At 34.9% G+C, this 10,706-nt stretch overlaps 1 long non-coding RNA gene across 2 annotated transcripts; it reads right to left on the bottom strand.

Moving 5' to 3' along the window:
- Positions 1 to 6,241: 6,241 nt before the first annotated feature.
- LOC120438740 lies at positions 6,242 to 9,217 on the bottom strand. Of its 2 annotated transcripts, XR_005612091.1 has the most exons (6): positions 8,961 to 9,217; positions 8,202 to 8,248; positions 7,845 to 7,889; positions 6,972 to 7,001; positions 6,471 to 6,539; positions 6,242 to 6,263 (listed from the first exon to the last, which is right to left on the bottom strand). It is a non-coding gene; the product is annotated as an uncharacterized LOC120438740 (long non-coding RNA). The 2 variants fall into 2 exon arrangements; XR_005612090.1 differs by lacking the exon at positions 6,242 to 6,263 and having other exon boundaries at positions 6,281 to 6,539.
- Between the last annotated feature and the right edge of the window lie 1,489 nt (positions 9,218 to 10,706).

The raw sequence follows: 10,706 nt of genomic DNA, 5'->3' as shown, positions 1-10,706 counted from the left end.
CGTGAGGATTCTCTCTTACTGGTACGCTCATCAGAGCATGCAGGTTAAATGGGAAGTAGTATTTCTGCCCCTTTGGTGTCAACAATGGTGTCAGACAGGGTGGGATTTTGTCTCCAATTTTATTTAATCTATATGTTGATGATCTGTCCATACAGCTGAGAGCCTGTAACACTGGGTGTATATTAGGTAAAACACTGATAAATCATCTTATGTATGCAGATGACCTGGTTGTTTTTAGTCCAAGCAGTGCTGGGTTGCAGGATCTTCTTAATGTCTGTACTGAATATGGTGTGCAATATGACATAGAGTACAATGCTGCTAAAAGTGCTGTTTTGATATGTAGAACCAAGCAGGATAAACAGCTAAATTTCCCTTTGTTTAAACTGGCCCAAAAACTCTTGAAGTTCATAAAAGGTGAAATACCTCGGTCACTTTATTACTGAGGAAATGAATGATGATGATGACATTTACAGACAACGATGTAAGCTCTATGTGCAGGCAAATACTATTGCACGCAAATTCAGTTTTGTTCACTTCCAGTTAAAGTGGCTTTGTTTAAAGCGTATTGCACACCGCTATATACTGCCCCTTGTGGTCATCCTACAAACAATGTAGCATGCAGAAGCTGCATGTTGCATATAATGATGCGATGAGAATCCTTTGCAGGATACCTAGAAGTGGTAGTGCCAGTCAGATGTTTGTAGCTGTGGGTGTTTGGACTTTTAAAGCACTTTTAAGAAAGTTAATGTACAATTTTAGAGAACGACTGGATGGTTCGAGTAACAGTATAATTTTAGCACTTACAGATCCGACACTGAGTGGTTCCCGTTACTCATCCAGTCTGAGAAAGCACTGGTTAAAGTGTTTGTGTATTTATTGATTTATTTTAAGTAATTGTGTTTTATGTATATTATGGTTTTATATTTTTACAAATTTTTACAAATGCTTTATATTTTTACTAATGTTTTATATACTTATTTATCTACATATAGATATATATGTGTGTGTGTTTCTGTCTTGTTTTTTATGGACATGAAGTCTGCCATTAAAGATTGAATTGAATTGAATTGAATTGATATAGACACAGACAAACAGGCACACACAGATACAAACATCTATTCCCACCCTCATGCTCTCATATACAATTGCTCAACACTCACCCAACATGGAGACAGACATAGAGAGACGCTGTACACACAATCACACTCCCCAAGCGTACTCTAAGCCCCGAGTCTAGGTACCCTTGCCCCTGGAGGGGGAAACTGCACCCAGACTCAGGTGGTGTAACCCTTTTCCCTGCGGTGGGGAGAAGCAGACCGCCCCGACTCCGCAGCAGCAGGGAGGCCCCATACACCAGACCCCAGTCGGACAGACCCCACAGGTATTTTCACTGCACCAGTGAGAGGAGTCTACCACTTTGACTGGACCATGAAGGGATATGGAGACATTCCTACAGGTGGTGCGTTGTTCAGGAATGGAGAGCTCATTTTTGTTGCATATGAACAACAAACATCTGGGTGGGTGACCAGCTCTAATGCAGCCTCACTGCTTCTAGAGGTTGGAGATCAGGTGTCTGTACGTCAATGGGAAAAAACAAGGGTACATGACAGTCAATTTCATGATACCACTTTTAGTGGTCATCTGATTTTCACCATGTGAGAGGTGTGACAGCTCCAACACTTCTTGTTTGGACTGTCCTGTGTGGGTGGAGCTTAGAAGTAAATCACATGCTGGAATCAATTTCTTGCTCTCTCTCTCTTTCTGGTTGGGTTCTAGTTTTGTGTTTATTTGTTTCTGCTTCTCCTCTAATTCTATTGACTCAGATAATTTACTTCTTCTTGTTATCTTTGATTCAAATAAATCCAGTTAAATGCTCAGTGATTCTCTTCTCTTTGTCCTTTCTTTGATTTCGCTCTTCATAAAGTGCTGCTCCTCCATTAGGTAATGATCATTTTCTATAAGTTGGTAAACTGCATTATTTTTTTATTGGCTCCACTGTCCTGTGTTGGTCAGTCTGTTATTTTGGTGACTGCTGGCCCACATGTTTGCTTTTAACTGGAGTCTTTCCTGTTAAGTTTAGCAAAATCCAGCAGTTCCTGTTTTTTCTCTTTTTTGATAATCATGCAGGTATTTTTCTTAAACACTTAACAGATGTAAAACTTAATCTATCATGATAAAAATGTAAACAGCTGATTTAGTTTGATTTTATAAATGTGTGTCAGTGCTGTGGGGGAATTTCTAGAAGTGTTGAAGAAATGTTTCCTTATTTTTTCCTTATTTTTCATCTGTATCTGAATCCAAATCCAGACAGATAACTGACTGTAAACTTACTCGGGTTAATTTCTTTAAATTCTTTACTTTCAAAATAAAAGCATCATTGAAACAACACTGATTTCTTTGACAGTTTTCATAACATGTATGAAACAATCAAATCTGTCATTTTATTATTATTTTCTACTTTGTGTATTAATTTAATCATGCCATACCATCCCCAATTCAAGAACGTTTGCATGATGTGTAAATGTACATAAATTCAGAATGTAATGATTTCCTAGTCTCAAAACTATATGTTACTTACAAATGAAAAAGGGAAAAAAATTAAACTGTGAATCAGAGCTTTGGGGGTGCTGAGCACCCAGAGAGCTGCCCAGCCAGGCAAGATAAACTTTACTCGTCACGATGAGACTTCTTCCCTGTCTCTGTCAGTCCCTGCATCCTTAAATGTCTCCAGTTGTCCCGAGTTCTCTCTGACTGTCTCCTTGGTGCATTTAAACCCCTGTTCCTCCCTGTCCTCATTGTCTGTTGTCTTCATCTCTGTTATCAGTCATCATAATTTTACCATCTCTGTGTAAGTCTGTAAATTTCTTTATTAAATCATAAGATTCTTAAATTCATCAAGTCTCTCTGTGCCTGGGTCCTCGTCACAAAACATGACATCACTGTTTTGTACATTTTAACACTATTTAATCCCCACATTAGTGAAAGAAAAGCAAAACACTTTTTTGAAAAGTCTGTAACAAAACCATCAAATCTGATAAAGGTTATTTAAATGCTGCTAAAGAAGAATGGATTGGAATTTGAAAAAAAAAAAATACATATCCTAACCTTAATTACTGCGGGAGAATAATGAATGATGCTCATAGTGACTAAAAAGTAAACTGAGTGCATTTTTTGGACAGAGATTCACTTTTAATGTGTATGTATAATATAATACAGATACATAAAAAATACACTCCAAAAATAGAAGAGTCCTTAAAATGTACAAATGTACAAAATATTAATAAAAAAAAAAAAAACTATCAAATGGAGGCAGGGCTCTGTTTGGCACTTTCTGATAGTGCGCAAATGTGGTGCACGTACTGCGGCAGTCATACAGACAACTAGATGGTCCAAAAGTTGGCGTACCTATTATTGCTGAGGTTTTAGTAAAGTTGTGGCTGAACCACATAAAAATATATCATTAATTTTAATCTCCCCAATCAATGATAATGTTATGTTGGAAAGCTGTTAAAGAGGGTCGAAAATGTATCAATCCAGTTTGTTTCGCAAATTCTGTATAGCAGCTTTAATATAGGGAGAGCACAACTTCCAGACTGTATGAGAAAAATTTGTGTTTTTTTTTTTCTTTGTCAGTTTAACATTTTCTGTTGTGCCTGTCACTGTTCCCTGTCTGTTTTCTTACCTGGTTCTTCCTGACCTTGTACTTTCTCCTCATGTTCCCCTCTTTCCTCTCTCCCTCTTCGGACTGACAATCATACACAAATAGATTGTATTCAATTAGATGAAAAAATTACATTAATATGAAAAAAAATTCTATTACAGTACTTAAATTTAATAATCGAAATTTTAATCATATACAGTAATTTAAATATGAATGTTGCAAAAACTTATTTTTACTGAATGATCATCTCTCATATGGACTATTGTTTGACGTCCTGGTCACTGGCTTGTCCAACAACACTTAAAACTATTGAAAACATTTATAAAAGAAGTTTAAAACTACTTGACAAAAAACCGACTTCACCGACCTAACTTGTTTAAGGCAAAGGTTAAAAACTGGTTATGGACAAATCAAGTGTGTGATCATGTATAAGTTGTATAGTTTTAATGTTTTATTTGGGAACAGAATGGTGTGTATGTGTGAGTTTGGTGATGGAGTTTTTATTATGAATGAATTATGAATTTTTTATGAATTGTTATGGCTATTTTTTTATGTTTTATGGACAACAGATGGAAATCAGCCTTTGGCTATAATCTGGTATGTTTACATTCATGTAATTTTTTTACATGTATGTTCATTAACATGCACTGTCCTAAATAAAATAAAATGTTAAGATCACTAATACAAAAAAGTCCTCTTTCAGTGTACTTTCAACCAAAAGGCAAATACCCAAATCACATGTACATCTAATAAAAGATATAAATACTGAAACACTGATCCAACATTATTCTTGATTGATGGATCATTTGACTTACACTTTTACCTGAATGTGGCTCCTTTTTTTGAAAACTTCCTAATATCCATTATGAACCTGGCTGTCTCTATGTTCACAAACACACACACACACACACACCAGGAGTTATAAGGTTAATGGGAATCCAGTCAGTTAGCTAGTTAGCACCTTGGGTTTAATATCGGCACATATGACAAAATAACCAGCTTCTCTCATTCCATTTCAAACAGGACAGTGGTAACACAGCAGGCTGCGGACAAGTTTAAGTTTTAGATTTTAAATAGGCTGTATAACTTTCAATGGGAGCAACAGGACGGTCAAATGTCGCTGATTTTACTACAGAGCAGGATGGATTGTAGGGTAGCAAACATCGTTGGAGAACACGTTTTCAACACTGCAGGTTACCTGGGTGTAATGTTTTTCAGCTAAAAAGAAACATGGCCTGACTCCTACCTAACTACATAAAGAGTAACTGAAGGTTAAATGCAGCTAATATGTCCTGTTTTAAGCCAGACACACACCTCTGCTCCGCTGCGTCTCAGCCACCATCGCTCTGGCAGAAAGGGGCTAGAGCCCGAGTAGGGGAGAGACGAGCTGGAACAAACCATTTTTAGGTGGGTGGGGGTGGGGGATACACCCATACGGTAAAAAAATATATTTTAAAATACATTTTGAAATATATCTCAAAATATATAAAAAAATGGCCAAAAATATATGTGCTAAAATATATTTTAAAATATATTTATATATTTTGAAATATATTTTAGCACATATATTTTTTGGCCATTTTTTGTATATTTTGAAATATATTTCAAAATGTATTTTAAAATATATTTAAAAAATATATTTATAATATATTTTGAAATGTGTTTTAACACATATATTTTTTGGCTGTTTTTTTATATTTTGAAATATATTTATAAAATATATTTCAAAATACAATTTAAACTTATTTAAAATCATTCAAAAATATATAAAATTAACCCTTTATATATTTCTAAGAAACCACATTCACATGTAACAGCTGAAAGAAATCTTTATTTGATGTTTAAAACATGCATATAAATCAAGCAAGGAATATTCATTTTATAATTTTATTCTCATTACATACTTAAACATTCTAAAAGAAACACACACATACACATATATGTGTGTGTGTATATATATACATATATATACACACATATGTGTGTGTATATGTGTGTGTGATTGTATGAACATAAGTCAGCATACTTAAAATGTAATTTCTTTTCCTTTTCCATCAGTCTCAGTTCCCCCAGCTTTCACTGCAATCCTCAAAGCCCTTCTGCACAAATTGGGAAACCTCTTCCTTACCGCCACTGTAACAAACAAAAGTCACGGTTCTATTACTTTTATCAGAGTTAAAATAAAAATATGATTTATGTTAGCTAGCTTCATTTAGCAAACAGATATTTCTGTTTATATAGATACAGATATTAATACAGATATATTTTACACATAATTTTACCTCTTTTTTTTTTCCTAGATGGAAAGTCTATCCAGTTCACATTACAGTAATGCTAACACCCTTTTGGTCGTCTCTCCTTACCCTCCAGCATTCATAAATCTGTTGACCTTCTTTGTCTGAGACCAACCACTACAATGCATCATCACCTATTTGTATTGGTAACTTACTTTGCAACCTATTGTAATGGTTGCAAAGTAAGTTACTTGTGCTGTATGCAATTTTAGATACACAGAAAGTCTTCACTTACTATATATGGCTGTCATAGTGTCCTTATGAAGGGCAGTTCTTCACTCTCTTGATGTCCGTTTTGCTTTGTCCTCCTATAAAAAGCATGAACATTTGAGTGTTTGACTAGTTTTAGATTTCCAAAAATCTGATATTTGTACAACTAAACATTTGAGCTACAATGATATGCTATTGAGAGATACTTTTATGGGTACTTTTTGGTAAAGAAACTGGTGACAGAGTTGTAGGCTTTTTAGAATACTATTAGCTAACCATTTGAACTGACTTTCAAAGCTGTTTACCTTTTAAATTGCTGTGGATCAAAACCTCCAGTGGGAAGGCGGCCATTAGAAGAACACGCACCATTGAACCTGAAAATAACAAAAACAAACAAAAAACAGAACAATATATAAGAGTCAGGTAATAAATCTCTTCTGAAACAATAGAGTTCATTTTGGGTGAAAAACAAAACATTCCTCTAAAATATATATACTGACATCAGCAATCAACATCATGATTGTAATTATTTCCTTTTTAGTACATCTACTGGTGTGTGCATGTGTCAAGCACTACGACTGTATCTATGCATATAAGTTCACCATATATATCCTGCAAAAATGTTTTGTTATAGTCAAAAAGGCAAACAAACAAAGGCATTCAATCAGAGGTGAGAAATTAATTGGGAATATCAATTATAGGTGAACTATTCTTTACCTACTAGCAATCATATTTGAATGTAAAATAAAATAAATAAATAAATAATAATAAAATATAACATGATGTAATTAAAATGCACAACCTACATTAAGGAAATCTGCATTTGTATCCACAGGCTAAAAGTAAAACAGTAAATGTGTTAGTAATAGTACAGGTATTTGTAAAAAAAAAAAAAAAAAAAAAGAGGCAGTTACTGTGACTCTTCTAGTGGGATGCTAAATGCAGAGATTTATATTTACAGTATAATACAGCATGTACAGGTATCTGTGTTGTGAACTGTAACTGAATATTAGAGAATCTCGGAGAAATTACATGTATTTATTTTTGAATTTATCAATCATAAAACCGTCTGTTTTGAAGGCCTGTTACGATAACAACTTTTGTTGGTTTGTATATTGCCCCATAAACAATTGCGACAAGTTATGTCATTGTCATTTTAAGACCATTTTATGTCTTTGAATGTATAATCATAATATAACACCATAATAATGCAAGATCTACACACTTTCAATTGACAAACCAACATCTAATTCTAAAAATATTTAGATCATGGAAATTAGGTATCAAAATATTAGATACCATAAAAACTTGAATAAATAGTAATTTTTCTAACAAATAGAAAACAATGTTATTTAATGTTATTGTGTTGTTATTATTATATTTTATTTTTGTAAATATAATGACAGATAATTTGCATCATCAACAATTATTGAGGTCATGTTCATGTATTGTGTGTTAAGTCGATATATTGATTATTGTGATAGGCCTACTGTTTTGGTATCATAACAAGCTTGTCAAACATGCATGACCACTAAGCAATGTCTAAGCAGTAGTATTAGTCTGAATGACAACAAACATAACTAGTGTTTTGGAAAATCTGTTAGAAAACAGTTATTTCAATAATTATGATTAGCATGTGACACAGACACTGCATAAAAACTACAACAACAAATACTTACTTTAGGAGGATGGGGGAGGGCAGCATGAGGTTGAGACTTTGACATCTGTAAGAAACAAATTCATGTATTACAAACAAGTCACTTAAAAATACAATAATGTGGCAGACTGTTCCCTGTTCAGATGCAGTGTGTAAGTACAATCAGGGCTGTCACAACAATGGGGTGGGGCCAAGTGGCTGCAACCCTAGGTACAATGTGCAGGTATATATAATTACATATAATATATGTGAATAAAGCAAGAATCTGTTTAGGTTAGTCACTGTGCTGACTGATGCTTGCTAGGTTTATATGATTGCAAACTGCACAAAAACAACAACAGCAACAACATTAATGACAATGACAAACAAAAGTACTTACATTTATGTAAATCTCACATCAGGAAGATCTGCGTTCGATTTCATGGGCTGAAATAAATAGGCAGAAACATTACTACTAAAAAAACAAAAACTCTAAAAAGCCTAAAAATGACTTAAAAAGCAAGGAAATGTGGAACATTGTAATTAGCGAACATTAATAAAGCATAACTGTGCTTTGTTTCTAACTTTGGTAAGTACTCTGTAGCCAGAAGGAGAGGTGGGATTTCTGTGAAAGCCAAATTAAATGTGAATAGGTTTTGATAGTTATTGTATATAACAAGTGTAAACAGTTTTATTTGTAATTTTTCCCTTTCTGAGAAGGTAGAATAATAAGAAAAGGCAAAAGTACATCACAATAAAATTAATGAAGTTACATATTTTGATTACCAAATTATGGAAGCGTGGAGCTGCCACCCAGGCAAAAGAAAATATCACGTTATAACTTGAATGTTTATTGTTCTAACATTATGCTTTTCATGTTTGTATAATATAATATCACGTTATTACAATATACATAATTGTCACGTTCGCACAATATTGTACGGACGTGATAATTATGTACATTATTCGTACAATGTTGTTCAAACATGTTGTTCAAACATGAAAAGTATATTGTACTAACATGATAGTATATTGTTAGAACGATAAATCTTTCACGTTATAACGTGATATACTTATATTTCTCTTTTGCCTGGGTGGCAGCTCTACGCTTCCGTGCCAAATAAGCGAGAATAAAGTAATATTATGTGAGAAAAGGCACCTGCTAGCTTGATGATGGAGGCTTCATAGACCGGCCACCCGCCTTTTGGCTTCTTGTCGCCACTCCACCAAATAAAGGTCCGTTTCCTCCATGCCGGCTAATTATTCATCCTCATTAAAATCTCGTATATGTTCAGTTGGCAGAATTGAGAATTTTACATCTTCCAACCACTTAATTAACGCGAACATAATCGGCTTGTTTCTTCCCGTCTCCTGTATCCAGCCGTTCCTCTCACTGTCGGAATTCGCGCCTCAGAGACGTCGTTATTTTTCAAAAAAAGAAAGAAAGAAAGAAAGAAAGAAAGAAACAGCAACAACTAATAAACAGAGTTTTTGCACGTTCATTGCACATTTGTGGGAATGTTTAAATATTTAATTTTTATTAATTACTTTTCATTATATCTTTATTTTTTAAACCACCATGGCAATGCGCATGCGCATATATACTCTCCTGCACGCAAAGGGCTTTGGCGTTGACGTAATGTCGCAATGCATTGTGGGAGCGCAGCACCATCTTGGCTGGTCACGAATCAAAACAAGATTGCTACGAACCATTCTGAAACGTAGCTGAAAAGAAAAATGACGGTATAGAGACAGATTGTGTCCAGATGCAAAGAGACGGTACTTGATTGTTGAAATGTGGACCTGTATGAAATATAGCCGTGGAGTAGAAACCCTGCAGACCAAACCGCTATTGACTTAGCATGATCTACTCTCATACCTTGTCTGTGGAGTCAGCGCATACACGGCGTACCCGTTTCGCAATTATAAATCTCTGGAGGCGCACATCCAATTCACCAAGGACTGGGTACAAGATTTGGCTATTTTTAAGCCTCCACGTTGTGAATACGCCGTCATTCAAGCAAAGGTAAGTCAGCTTGAGTACTGCGAGTAAAATGCGTTTGATTCCCCCCGAACATTCAGATTAGTGCAAGCATAAATTCATTCATGAGTGGGAAATTACAGTGAGAACATGTGGAGGCTCTGTTAGAGGGATAACATAGTGAGTTCAGTGCATTGATGTGACATTGTCCTGAAGGATTTAGTTATTCTTTATGGTTAAAGAAATTGCCCTAATTAATTCATATTTATTATAAATAATCCTAATTACACATCTTGCTTCCTTGTTTGTGTCTTGTGTCACTAAAAATACATTCTGTTTTAGTTTTATACATTGATTAATGACCTGCAGAATCTCCTTATCATATTAGGTGTCCATAATTGTCATTTAAAGTCGAACATTATGTTTTCTCCCTCTTGAAAGTGATTACATCCTTGCATTACATACTTTAGGTTCATTTTTTGCTGATAGGTTTCTAAAAAGAAACAGGCAGATTTAGAATATAACATGCAGCGTGCTATAGATGGATGATAGGGGATGCATAAAAACACTTTATTTGTTACATTTATGATAAATGGATTTGAAAGTAGATAAAGCACATTTGTGTCGGCCTTGGCTTATTAAAGTTCTTGTCTTTAAATGAACTTTGTCTGTGTGTGTTTCAGGTACTGCACTCTTAAAGACTGAATTGCAGCATTGCAGCCACAGGTCATTGTGAGCATCACAGGGAAGGTTGAAGCCGCCCACTGCACCTGTATGGCCGGAGTTGTGGAGACCTGCACCCATGTCGCTGCTCTTCTGTTTAATGTAGAAGCAACAGTGCGGATCTGTGACACAAGGACTTTTACAGATGAACCTGCATACTGGGTTTTGCCTGGTAATATGACCAAGATACAGCCAGAGGTT

The sequence above is a fragment of the Oreochromis aureus genome, linkage group 3 (assembly GCF_013358895.1).
Source record: "Oreochromis aureus strain Israel breed Guangdong linkage group 3, ZZ_aureus, whole genome shotgun sequence".
In the NCBI taxonomy this organism is placed as follows: domain Eukaryota; kingdom Metazoa; phylum Chordata; class Actinopteri; order Cichliformes; family Cichlidae; genus Oreochromis; species Oreochromis aureus.
Note: the sequence above shows the minus strand (reverse complement) of the source record. Positions and strands in the feature narration are given on the sequence as shown.